The sequence below is a fragment of the Gopherus flavomarginatus genome, chromosome 10 (assembly GCF_025201925.1).
Source record: "Gopherus flavomarginatus isolate rGopFla2 chromosome 10, rGopFla2.mat.asm, whole genome shotgun sequence".
In the NCBI taxonomy this organism is placed as follows: Eukaryota; Metazoa; Chordata; order Testudines; family Testudinidae; genus Gopherus; species Gopherus flavomarginatus.
Window position 1 is genome coordinate 9,722,430 of NC_066626.1, and position 13,397 is coordinate 9,735,826.

Genomic DNA, 13,397 nt, shown 5'->3' on the forward strand with positions numbered 1-13,397 from the left:
GCTCTGGACCCTCCACCTGCTCCTCACCTGGCCCAAACCCAGCCCCAGCCCAGGCATGCTGGAGCTGCAGGAGTGGAGGCGGGGGCACCTATCCTGCAGCCTCAGCCTGAGAGCTGCCACAATGGGGAGAGGCACCTCTTCTCCACAGCCCGGGTGCTGCTGTGGGGAGAGAAAGCTGAGGGGAGTCCTCTCTCTCTGCCATAGCCCCAGAGCACCCTCCTGCTCCCCAAACTCCTCATCCCTGGACCTACCCCAGAGCCCACACCCCCAGATGGAGCCCTTACACCCCTGCACCCCAACCCTCTGTCCCAGTCCTGAGCCCACTCCCACACTCTGAACCCCTCAGCTCCACCCCTACTCCATCAATTTTGTTATGTGCACCAATATAAAGGTGCTGTGTCACACATCACCTCCATATTGGTGCACATAACAAAATTAATTCTGCACATGAGTGGGAAAAATTAGAGGGAACACTGCTCATGGCACTGGCTCCCCCATTTCTACAGCGGTTCTAGCACTCCTGGATCCCAGCCAAGGGGTTTGGCCTGATCTTCATGAGCCCAATGACGCCAACGGGAGTTGCACAGCCACCCCCTGCAGCAGGGCATGATGGGAGCTGCTGGCAATTGGGTCTCTGGTGCTCTGGGGATGGGCTCCTCTGAGGGAGTAGAGGGCAGTTCAGGGATCTCTCTTCCATGAGGCCCTGGGGCTGAGGGGATCGATATGGGGCCCTCTCTGCCATTGGCAGTGGGAAGCATTAATACTATTGTCCCTCAGGGCCCCGTTCTTCCTCTTCCTCCCATAGCAGCAGCGGGAGTCACCCTCTGCCCTTCTCTCCCCGATGCAGACTATCTCAGTGACTTGTCAGAGGAGAACTGGCCATGGAGGAGGAGGAGAAGGAATCAACCAAGAAGAAGGAGGAGAAGGAGGAGGAGGAGGAGGAGAAGGAACCAGCCACGGAGGAGGAGGAGGAGGAACCAGCCACGGAGGAGGATAATAAGGAGGACTCAGCCTCAGAGTAGGAGGAGAATAATGATGGGGACGCAGCCACAGAGGAGGAGGTTATAGCCAAATATTTAATTTAATAGAGGATTTATGGTTGTAGTTACACACAATCATTTAAAGGATGATGAATAGGTTTAAGCAGGACAGGATCATAAGAGTATAATGTTGATACGCATTTAGAAGGGATGAGTGTATTCAGCATATAAGCCAAGGAAGGCCGTAAAGCAGGGCCTGCAGGCTGAGGCCTGTAAGATTTCAGCTTTGCCACACTAGTCCCGAGGAGGGTTGACATAAGTCGGTGACCTAGAAATTACCCTGTAGCAGTAAAGCCACAAGATTATTGTAACGAATGTTTAAATGGGTGATGTTCAGGTTAATAGACCACAACGCACCTGTCTAGACCGCAAGACACCTGCTTGTAACATCATGAACAATTCTGCAGTAACTACAGGTTACCATGGGGATTTGTTTACCTAGACGCATAATGAGAAGAAGAGGATTTAAGGGGATAGCCAATGAGAAATGGGGCACCCAAAATTAGTGGAGTGTGGAAGTATTGATAAGGAAAAAGGGGTTGGAACCTTTATGCATATGTATGAGCTGTAGTGGGTGTAAGCGTGACTCAGACTAAAAGGTGTTGTGTGGAGGAAAATGCCAGGATGTCAAGCCAGGGGTTGTAATGATAACAATGATGAAGAGAATAACGACTGGTCCCTCAGCAGGAGATGTGAGATGTGGGTGAGGCTGGTCACTGGGCTAAACACTTTGCACTCTCTTTCTATCTGCTGTTGAGTAAACGTGGGATTGTTTATTTGCTTAGTGAATTTGTTAATAAAGCAGAACTGTTTCTTGTGTGTTCTAGGGTCTCTTAATACTAATAATATTCCTGATGCTGTAGCCCTCAGGAGACCAAATCTTTAACCAATGCTGTCTAAAAGATTAATCAGTAATCAGTACACCGATCCATAAATAAGGCTACAGATTAGGGTCCCATCTCGGGTGCCATGGGTCATCTTACCTACTTGTCACAAAGGTAGAAGGATTTATGTAACGTGTAGGTGTGAAATAAATAGACCTTTAAGAAAGTCCACTAAAAATCTGTTTGCCTTAATAATTAGAAGGGTAATGAGTTAAAGTCAGGTGTATTAAGGCATAAATTGTTTCTATGCCTATAAATTGCAGTTTTTGTATAATCTTTTGATCAGGACTAACAGGGAATAGTAAAAGTTATAAAGCTCTTCAGACAGCAGTCAATATGTTGCTGTACATAGAGGGGGAAGTAACTTTGGGGATGTTTGTCTGCAAGAAGACAGCAGACAACGCAAATAGCTTTAACTTAAATGTGTCCGAATCAAATTAAAATTAGTGTCCCAGAAACCCATGTTAAAATTGTTATTTTAAATTATCTTTGTCATATGGTGCAACTAATGTAGTGTCATTTAAAATAGTATAAGTTGTATGGTTTAGCTTTTTTAAAAAAAGGTTATGTCTGATGTAAATGTAAAAGTTGACTTAGTAAATAGAGGAAGGGGAAAGTGACCTTACTCACTACCCCTGTAACCTGCCAAGTATGGTTGGGGAAAGAAAGTGAAGAGGTCAAAGTTAAAAGCCTGGGGTAAAATTGAAATATTAAGTACATGTACTGTTCTGTTGCTGAAAGTTTGCATTATTTTTGTTGTTTAAAAAATATTGGGTTGTTAAACAAAAAAAGTATTCTTAAATTTAACCAGTCAGTTATTGCATGTTATTAGCCCAAAGATAGGTATCCAGTCAGTTACCATTCCGGACACACCCACCATGGCCACGGTAAAGGAAATCAGCAATCTTTTTGTCTTACACAGGAATCATTCTTCTAAGGCAGTATTAAAACCTCTAACAAAAATAAATGTAGCAGCCTCTGCTATTCACAAATAACAGTCATGGATATTAGCTTTAATTCTCAATAAAAGTGTTTACACTTCTTCCTTATAACACTTCTATAATTCCCTAGGTAAATAAAGCAGTTCATTTTTTTAATCATTTGTTTTGTTTTCTTCTATTTTAGATCTAAATATTCAGGATAGACACCTTTGGCACCTAACTAAACTGTTTACATCTTAATTTTGCTTGTTAAAATAAGTCAGCAACTAAAATTAAGTTGTTAATTCAAACAAGATTTGGTTTTTGTTTGTTCATTTGTTTTTTAGGTATCCTCCTGTTTAAAAATGAACACATTTCCAGTGCCCCTCTGCCTTATTGATCAATCATGCTGGTAACTATTATTAAGCAATTAATAATTTTAACCCTGGGGTTTCGTGGACCTGCCCTGAACAGCAATGTTTAGAGGTCTGTTTTATGTATTTAACTCTTGTTCTCTGATGTTTTATTTTATGTTTCAACACAATTAGATTGAAATTGTTTTGTCTTTATTTATCCCTTAGTTATGTTTTAGGTCATGTGCATGTTATAGGATTTTCAATTTAGGGGAGTTATTTTATTTTTGTTGTTGCAACAAAAAACATTTTGTGCACAAAGGTATAAGAAAGCTAATTAATAAAACAATTTTTGTGGTCCCACACTATTTCAATATTAGAATTAGGCTACAACCACCATTGGTGTACTATTACAATACACTAATTGTAGTTCTTTTTTGCAAATGTTAGTCATAAATACAGGTATATTTGTTTATAATTAAAATATGTATTGGTACAATGTTTTTGGTTAATCTTAATTTTGAGTTTGTCAAGCAATGTAGCAAGTTGTTTGGCACAACCCAGGTTAAAATGTGTAAATTCATTAAAGAAAAACTATGACAATATTTATGTAGCGTTAATAGCTATGGTATGGCTACAATGTTTTATAATGTAACTCTATATTGATTGGTTATCTGTGTTAATAATTGTTAAACATCATCAAATTAATGCAAATAAAATCAGGTTCCAGCTAAGTAACATAACACTGAGGTCATTATCAGGATTATCACACCAAGAAGGGGGTGAAACCTGATTTTGAGGGATTTCTCTTAAATCAAATTTCTGTTTATGTGTGTGTCAGGAGAGGCTTATATAATGGCATTTTCTGATGCATTCTCAGTTAATATTTGCTTTGTATTCTCTTTGGATTTTAGTTTAGATGTGCAATGCCATTATAAAATTGACATCATTCTGGTATATTGAGGGTTCACATCACCTGCTCAAATGATTCACTCCTCAAGCATGCAAAGAGTGTGCAAAATACTCACTTGCTTTATGAGTGTTTTAGCCTGTTGCCTTAGCAAACCACTGTACGTTTTCATGGTAAACGCTCAATGTAAGCGGCCACTTTGTAGGTCCAAACAATAAAGCTAATTTGCTAGCTAAAAGAGAAGTGTCAAGAGGCATGATGTAAACAGGCTATCACACATTTATGAGTCACCCTGTACTCCCATCCATTGTCTTCAATTAAGGGAAGTAAAAACCATCTCAATCTTTGATGTTAAAAGCCCTATAAAGGAAAACTAAAATATCTGTAAAACATTCAGTGGAGGATGTTCCCTATGAAAATCATCAGGGAACAATTATACCCTCCACACTGATTTTGTAGGACCACTATCTCTTGTGATTGTGAATCCAAAATGGACAGATTTTCCCTTTAAAGGTAATATTTCTGCCACAACTAAGGCTCTGGGAGAAAAGATATTTGTTGCTGGGGGCTCTTATCAAAAACAACATCAAGGCAAGAGGAAAACCACTTTATTGCTTCTATATTTCAAAAATATTGATAATATTTGTCTGAGCAACCTGGTTACCTTCTATGCTGAGATAAGTGGCTCTGTGGATATGGGGAAAGCAGTGGATGTGATATATCTTGACTATAGCAAAGCTTTTGATATGGTCTCCCACAATATTCTTGCCAGCAAGTTAAAGAAATATGGGCTGTATGGACTATAAGGTAGATAGAAAGCTGGCTAGATCGTCGAGCTCAACAGGTAGTGATCAATAGCTCCATGTCTAGTTGGCAGCTGGTATCAAGTGGAGTGCCCCAAGGTCCGTCCTGGGGCCGGTCGTGTTCAACATCTTTATTAATGATCTGGATGATGGGATTAATTGCACCCTCAGAAGATGACACTAAGCTGGGGAGAGAGGTAGATATACTGGAGGGTAGGGATAGGGTCCAGAGTGACCTAGACATATTGGAGGATTGGGCCAAAAGAAATCTGATGAGGTTCAACAAGGACAAGTGCAGAGTCCTGCACTTAGGAAGTAAGCCCCAAAGAACAGCAGCAGCAAATGAGACAGCAGTACATGGCTGCTGTGTATAGGGTTGGGACCCAGAGTAGTGGGTGGAAAGACCCAAGTCCCCCGACCAGCCAGTGCTGGAGTGACCTAAGCCCTGGAAAGAGGATACGGCTAGTCACAAGAAAAGAGTCTAGATTTAAAGGTCTTGGAGTCAGGGCTGAAGACCCTGGTGAGGGCAGATAGTTTAGTTGAACTCTTTGCTACCTCGAAAGGGGTTAATTCATTTTAATTGTGTGACTTGGCAGGAGGGCTGAGCTGCTGAAGAGACACCTAGTGGGTTTGGCAATCAACAGGGAGTGAGAGGAGCAGATGAAAAACTGGAGGACCACACCCAGCCTCTAGGAAGCACTAAAGAATGAGTGCCCTCATCACACAAGTGAAGGGCAAAAGTTTATCTTGATAAGAAACAATGAGAAAACACTTGGGCCTTACCACATCATGGGGAGACTCAGTTCCTCCATGCATCAGCTCAGAGCAACAGGGAGAACGGAAAAGTTATGTAGATTTATTGTGCTAAAGAGTGATTTCTCTACAGGCAGATGGAGGAGGAAGTGGAGGATAAGGCACAGACACTGCAACAGCAGCAAAATGCAACCAATAACAGCGCAGGACCAGCGCTACAACCTTGCCTCCAGTCAAACAGAAAAACAGCAGCCCGTTCCAATGAAAAGGGAAAGAAGGACAATCACTGTGAATCACAATGTTATATTGGCACTCTTTTCAGATTTGCATATTGAAACTCATAATGTGATAACATTGATTTGGGCTTGAGAACAAGTGAAACGAGATGAAGGACTCAATTTGATTGCATGCCCATCAACTGAGATTATCTTCAAACAGAGAGATCAGCTAACACAGGGACAATCGATAACTAAGACTTGGGATAATTATGATCATCTAGTCTGACCTCCTGCACAATGCAGGCCACAGAATCTCACCCACCCACTCCTATATCAAACCTGTGTCTGAGCGATTGAAGTCCTCAAATCATGATTTAAAGACTTCAAGGTGCAGAGAATCTTCAGCAAGTGACCCATGCCCCATGCTGCAGAGGAAGGTGAAAACCCCCCAGGGCCTCTGCCAATCTGCCCTGGAGGAAAATTCCCTCCCCACCCCAAATATGGTGACCAGCTAAACCCTGAGCATGTGGGCAAGACTCACCAGCCAGACACTCAGGAAAGAATTCTGTGTAGTAACTCAGATCCCACCCCATTTAACATTCCATCACAAGCCATTGGGCATATTTACTACTAATAGTCAAAAACCAATATCAGTATACCATCCCCTCCATAAGCTTATCAAGCTTAGTCTTGAAGCCAGATGTGTCTTTTGCCCCCACTACTCCCCTTGGAAGGCTGTTCCAGAACTTCACTCCTCTGATGGTTAGAAATCTTCATCTAATTTCAAGTATAAACTTCCTGATAGCCAGTTTATATCCATTTGTTCTTGAGTCCACATTGATACTGAGGTTCAATAATTCCTCTCCCTCCCTAGTATTTATTCCTCTGATATATTTGTAAAGAGTAATCCTATCTCCACTCAGCCTTCTTTTGGTTAGGCTAAACAAGCCAAGCACTTTCAGTCTCCTTTCATAAGACAGGTTTTCCATTCCTCGGATCATCCTAGTAGCCCGTCTCTGAACCTGTTCCAGTTTGAATTCATCCTTCTTAAACATGGGAGACCAGAACTGCACACAGTATTCCAGGTGGGGTCTCACTAGTGCCTTGTATAACAGTAGTAGCACCTCCTTATCTTTACTGGAAATAGCTCACCTGATGCATCCCAAGACCGCATTAGCTTTTTTCATGGCCATATCACATTGACAGCTCATAGTCATCCTGCGATCAACCAATACTCCAAGGTCCTTCTCCTCCTCTGTTACTTCCAATTGATGCATTCCCAGTTTATAACAATAATTCTTGTTATTAATCCCTAAATGCATGACCTTGCACTTTTCACTATTAAATTTCATCCTATTACAACACTCCAGTTTACAAGGTCATCCAGATCTTCCTGTATGACCTTTCAGTGTGACTCGTTGTAGTCTCCCCTTTAACCAGTTCCTTATCCACCTTTCAATTTTCATATTGATCCCCATCTTTTCCAATTTAGCTAATAATTCCCCATGTGGAACCATATCAAATGCCTTACTGAAATCGAGGTAAATTAGATCCACTGCGTTTCCTTTGTCTAAAAAATCTGTTACCTTCTCAAAGAAGGAGGTCAGGTTTGTTTGGCACGATCTACCTTCTGAAAAAACATGTTCTAATTTGTCTCAATTACCGTTGACTTTAATGTCCTTAACTACTTTCTCTTTCATTTTTTTTCCCAAAACCTTGCATACTACAGATGTCAAACTAACAGGACCGTAGTTGCCCAGATCACGGTTTTTCCCTTTCTTAAAGATAGGAACTATGTTAGCAATTCTCCAGTCATACGGTACAACCCCTGAGTTTACAGATTCATTAAAAATTCTCACTAATGGGCTTGCAATTTCATGTGCCAGTTCCTTTAATATTCTTGGATGAAGATTATCTGGGCCCTCCAGTTTAGCCTCATTAGGCTGTTCGAGTTTGGCTTCTACCTCGGATGCGGTAATACCTCCATATCCTCATTCCCATTTGTCATCCTACCATTATCCCTAAGCTCCTCATTAGCCTCATTAAAGACTGAGGCAAGTATTTGTTTAGATATTGGGCCATGCCTAGATTATCCTTAACCTCCATTCCATCCTCAGTGTTTAGCAGTCCCATTTCTTCTTTCTTTGTTTTCTTCTTATTTATATGGCTATAGAACCTCTTACCGTTGGTTTTAATTTCCTTTGCAAGGTCCAACTCTGCATGGCTTTTGGCCTTTCTCACTTTATCCCAACATATTCTGACCTCAATAAGGTAGCTTTCCTTGCTAATCCCTCTCATCTCCCACTCCTTGTAGGCTTTCTGCTTTTTCTTAATCACTTCTCTGAGATGCTTGCTCATCCAGCTTCATCTACAACTCCTGCCTATGAATTTTTTCTTGGGATGCAGGCTTCTGATAGTTTCTGCAACTTTGACTTGAAGTAATTCCAGGCCTCCTCCACCTTTAAATCCCCAAATTCTTCAGTCTAATCTTCTTTCCTAACTAATTTCCTTAAATTTTTAAAGTTAGCCCTTTTGAAATAAAAAACCGTAGTCACAAATCTATTATTGTTTATCCTTCCATTTAGTTTAAACTGAATTAGCTCCTGATCGCTCAAACCAGGGTTGTCCCCTACAACCATTTCTTCTATGAGGTCCTCACTACTCACCAGAACCAAATCTAAAATGGCATCCCCTCTTGTTGGTTCAGCAACTACTTGGTGAAGGAATCCATCAGCTATTGCATCTAGGAAAATCTGATAACTAGCACTTATCCTTCAGTCTATATCTGGGAAGTTAAAGTCTCCCATGATCACACAATTCCTATTAGTATTTACTTCATTGAAAACATTAAAAAGGTCTCTATCCATATCCAAATCAGATCCCTTCAATACCTGTACTCCAGTCATGACTACTATTCCACCATGTTTCTGTTATCCCTATAATATCCGCTTTCACTTCCTGCACCAGTAGCTCTAGCTCCTCCATTCTGTTACCTAGGCTCCTCGCATTCTTGTACAAACATCTTAATTCTTGCTGTTTTGTTTCACTGACATTCTTTACCCGGTTAGGCACAGACATTCTAACCCCAGTATCACCCATTAGACTGGTATCTACACTACCCTTCCTCCGTGTGTCCATTCTCATACCCACGGCTGTATCCTTTCTTTCTTCGTTTTCTTCCCTCTCAATGTTAAAATCCAGTGTGGAGATTACCTGGACATCTCCCAACCATCTCCCCACAATTCCTAGTTTAAGGGTCTCTTAATCAGTTGTGCCAGCCTCTGTCTTTGAAGTCCATCCTGAGAGAACAGCCCTCTGTCCACGAATGCTTCCCAGTGGCCGTACATCCCAAAGCTCTTCTTATAGCACCACTGCCTGAGCCATCTGTTGATCGCCATAATCTTGTCACACCTTTGTTGCCTTTCTCTAGGAACAGGCAGAATCCCACTGAAGATCACCTGAGCCTCGATTTCCATAAGCGTCTTCCCCAGCTGGCATAGTCTCCCTCGATACGTTCCAGTGAGAATCTAGCCGTATCATCTGTTCCCACACGAAGGACAGTCAATGGATTCTTTCCCACGCCCATTAGGATCCTCTTCAGCCTCAGGTCCACATTCTGTATCTTAGCACCCAGCAGACAGCACACTCTTCTGTTCTCCGGATCAGCTCTAGTTACAGGCCTGTCTATTCTTCTCAGTAAAGAGTCCCCAATCACATAGCCCTGCCTTTTCCTGGTGATGGTGCGATTCTCTGGTCTATCCCCTCTGACTGCAAGTCCTCTTGATTTCTATGGTCTTGCAATCCTCCACAACCCATCCCATATCCTCCTGGGGCTCATATTTGGTGTTATCTCCATTGACTCTTCCCCTCTTCCTATAGGACTAGCTGCTCTTCTCTTCTTCCTTGCTCTCTCACCTTCAGTGACCACCTGATGTGCCCCTTCTTCATTTTCCAACTCTGCAAACCTGTCCTGAGCTCTATTTCTCCTTCACTGGCCTGTCTTTTCCTCTGCCTGGTTCTCTTAGTCACATGCATCCACTGTCCACTTTCCTCACCCAGCAGTCTCCCCTCGGAGTTCTTTGGTCCTGCTTCCAACTGCAAGTTTGAGCTTTTCCATTCAGAATCCTCATGTCTTTGCTCCATCATCCACTCAAACCCCCTTCTAAACTCAAAGAGAGTTTCCATCTGCATCTCCAATCCTCACATCTTTTCTTCCATCAGCTCTATCAGGCGGCACTACATGCAGACGAAACTCTTAACAGGTACCCCTTCCAGGATCATGTACATGCCGCAGCTTCCACATCCAGTCATCCTCATTGTGTCTTCCACTGCGTGGGTGACTACCACTGCTGCCTCTGTATCTGTCATAGCCTTCCCACCTAAATCCTATAAATCTGGGTAACAAATCAAACCAAAACACCACTACCCACAGCAAAACAAACCCCCGACAAGCACCAAAACTCTCCTAGAACACTGCACACTCCCTTCACTAGCCTATCTGATCCTCTGCCTGGCTCTCTCAGTCTTCCTCCAAACTCTCCTTGCAAATTCCCACTCAAACTCTCCTGTTTACAGCTGTTTGCTGACTTCTGTGCCACTGCAGCTGTCTAATAATATATTGCTCACAGCATGGACTAACAGTAAAACTTTGAAAATTCATAAGGTACAAAGTTGTATGTATAGATGAGGGATCCATATGACAATAGATGGCAGACAAAAATTTATTGTGAGAGTATTTCCAATTGGAAATCCAAGAAACTGAAAAATCTGGTGGAAAACAAGCATTCTTTTCCAAAAAACATCATAGGCTGAATAATTTTTCCAATGCAATGTACAGTGTCAGAAATAACAATCACCCATAACTGATCCTATCAAGTAGTTAAGTGGATAATAAGCAAGGAAATCATTCTACTGTACAGTAGGCGGTACTCTCCAATACACAGTACCAGCATGAGGTTTTAGTGGGTATAGGGTATCGGAAAGAGTTGGGGCTAGGCCCTCCCCCTGCCTCCAGAGACAAGTCATCTGGCTGAGTAGTCAGTTTGCCTTTTGTCTTTGAGGAACCAGTTTGTGCCTGCTTTTCTAAACTTAGCATATGTCTCAGTAACGTTATAATGTAGAATCTTATAATCTTACATACAATCTTGTCACACATACATTGTCAGGACAAAAATTATCAGATTCAGCACATTATGAGTTTTCAAATGGTAAGTGAAACAAGGCATACTTTGTACAAAATCCAACATAGTTTTGTAAACATGGTGAACACGGGGATCCAGATTGTCACAGGTACTATGTATGGTGTTGGCTGGTCCCATCCTCCCAGAACTCCTGATTCCTGAACAGTTCACCAGAAAGGAGACTGAACCCTCGCCCTTCCCTGCTACTAAAATCCTTGGTGGGATGTAAGGAGTCACCGAGAGCACAATCCCCCCAGGAATTTCAGAGCATATCAGAGAGAAGGGCTGAGTCCCTGGGGTCCTCCTGTTTCTCTAGGAAGGAGCATGTGCCTCTTCTCTGAGAACCATCTCTGGAATCTCGGGGGGGTGTTGGGGGGGGGAAGGGTGTGTTTTCAGACTCTCACGCCCCAAGACAACCAGGGGCCTATGGTTAGTGCTCAGCAGAACCAGGCAGAGCTCTGGCTTGAAGTCCCAGCTCCTTCCTCTGTTCCTCAAGAAAGCAGGACCTGACACTGCATTGCACTGACCTCCCCAGCCAAGGACGCCCCACTGGGGTCCCAGTTAGGAGGACAGAATAGGAAATGGATCTGCCAGTCTCTCCTTACCAGCCCCCAAAGAGTTAAGGTAAAAGTAGTTCCCACCCCTCCTTATGGGACTCACCTCCAAGATGAAGTGGAGCCTGTCTGCATCTGGGGACTCTGCCAGCAGGTTCCCCAGCATGGCATCCAGGAGCTCTGGTATGACTTTGTGCAGAGCCTGAAAAGCATGGGTCAAAGTTAGGGAAACTGGGCCTACACCTGCCACAGGATGGGAAGAGGGGTCTCTGGGAAGCACTGGTGAGACTCCCAAACACATATCCTGGCCTCTCTCATTCACATCCCACTGCAGGCAATTAGCAAGGATTGATGACACCTGGATCTTTGATCCATGAGCTTAGCAGGTCTCTGCAGAGGGCCTTGTAGGCAGAAGAGTAGGAAACAGCCAAGTTGCTATGGATGGAAGCTGGGCAAAACACGGCAAATGAAAGAAAGAAAGAAAGAAAGAAAGAAAGAAAGAAAGAAAGAAAGAAAGAAAGAAAGAAAGAAAGAAAGAAAGAAAGAAAGAAACCCCCCAGGGAGAGGTAATCCTTTGGAGGGAAGGATCCAACCCTGCAGCTTGTTCTATCTCTGCCTACCCCACCCCTAAATCTGGAGCTCCAGCAAATCAAGGGAGCAGGGACAAGGACCACTCTGGAAGAGGAGGAGGATGTACGTGGATGTTGATGGTGTCCGTCTCCGTGCCCAGGGTGAAGATGCAGCAAAGGGCAGCTTGCAAGAGGCTGGACTCTAGGTCAGGCTCAAGGGCTGGTTTCATGGTGCTGGCAAGAGAGAGGAGCTGGTATTAGACTGCGCAGTACGGGGTGGGACTGTTACCAACACGGACACGAAACCACAGGGATATAGGCACAGGCTGGCGAGAATGGATAGTGAGGCACTGAGCTAGGGAATGACAAGGCCAAGGCATCACAGACAGACAGTGGCAGGACAGGAATAGCGTCTGTTCCCTGGAGCCTGCTGCCCCTCCTGTATCTGAGCCCGGGAGTGAGACCCTCCCCAAGGCCCCTGGAATGTTAGTGGAGTGAAAAGACGAGCCCAGCCAGGAGAGAGTGAACCTTCCCGCCCCACCAGCTCTGCCAGAGGAGCCACTCTTGGGAGGTGACCGACCTGGGAGTGGGAGGTACAGTGACTCCCAGCCTTGGGCCTGAGCAGCACTGGGGTTAGGGGAGCCAGCGGGAGCTGTGGGGGGGGGGGGAAGAGGAGGCTGTCTTGGTACCTGAGGTTGCCCACAGCAGCCAGGCAGCTGGCGAGGATGGCGCTGGGTGGAGAGTCTTTCGGAAGCTCCTCAATGAGCTCCTGTGAGACATGAAGGAGATAAAGGAACATGAGAGATTCGGGCCCTACTGACACCTCCCAGTGAGGAGATTACACAGCCAGTGCCCCACATGGCCAGCAGGATCCCCCACTACCTCCTGCTTCTCCCATTTCTTCCTGCCCATCAGACTTGTCCCCCTTCCAGGATTCTTGCCCAGCTCAGGCCCAATCCCTTTCTTTCCTCCTCCCTGTCAAACCTGCCCCCATTCAGCACCAACCCACTACCGAGCTGGGACCATGGGATTCCTTGTCTCCCAGTCACAGCTGCCCTCCTGTCCCACAATTCCCCCACTGCCCAATCTCACAACTTCTCCCTTCTCTTCTCCCCAGCCTTCAGCCTCAGCAATCCCTGCCCTCTGCTGCCAACCTCCAACACCACCCAGCCCCCACCCATTAGCCCGGCGATACCCCTGCCAATCCCATGTC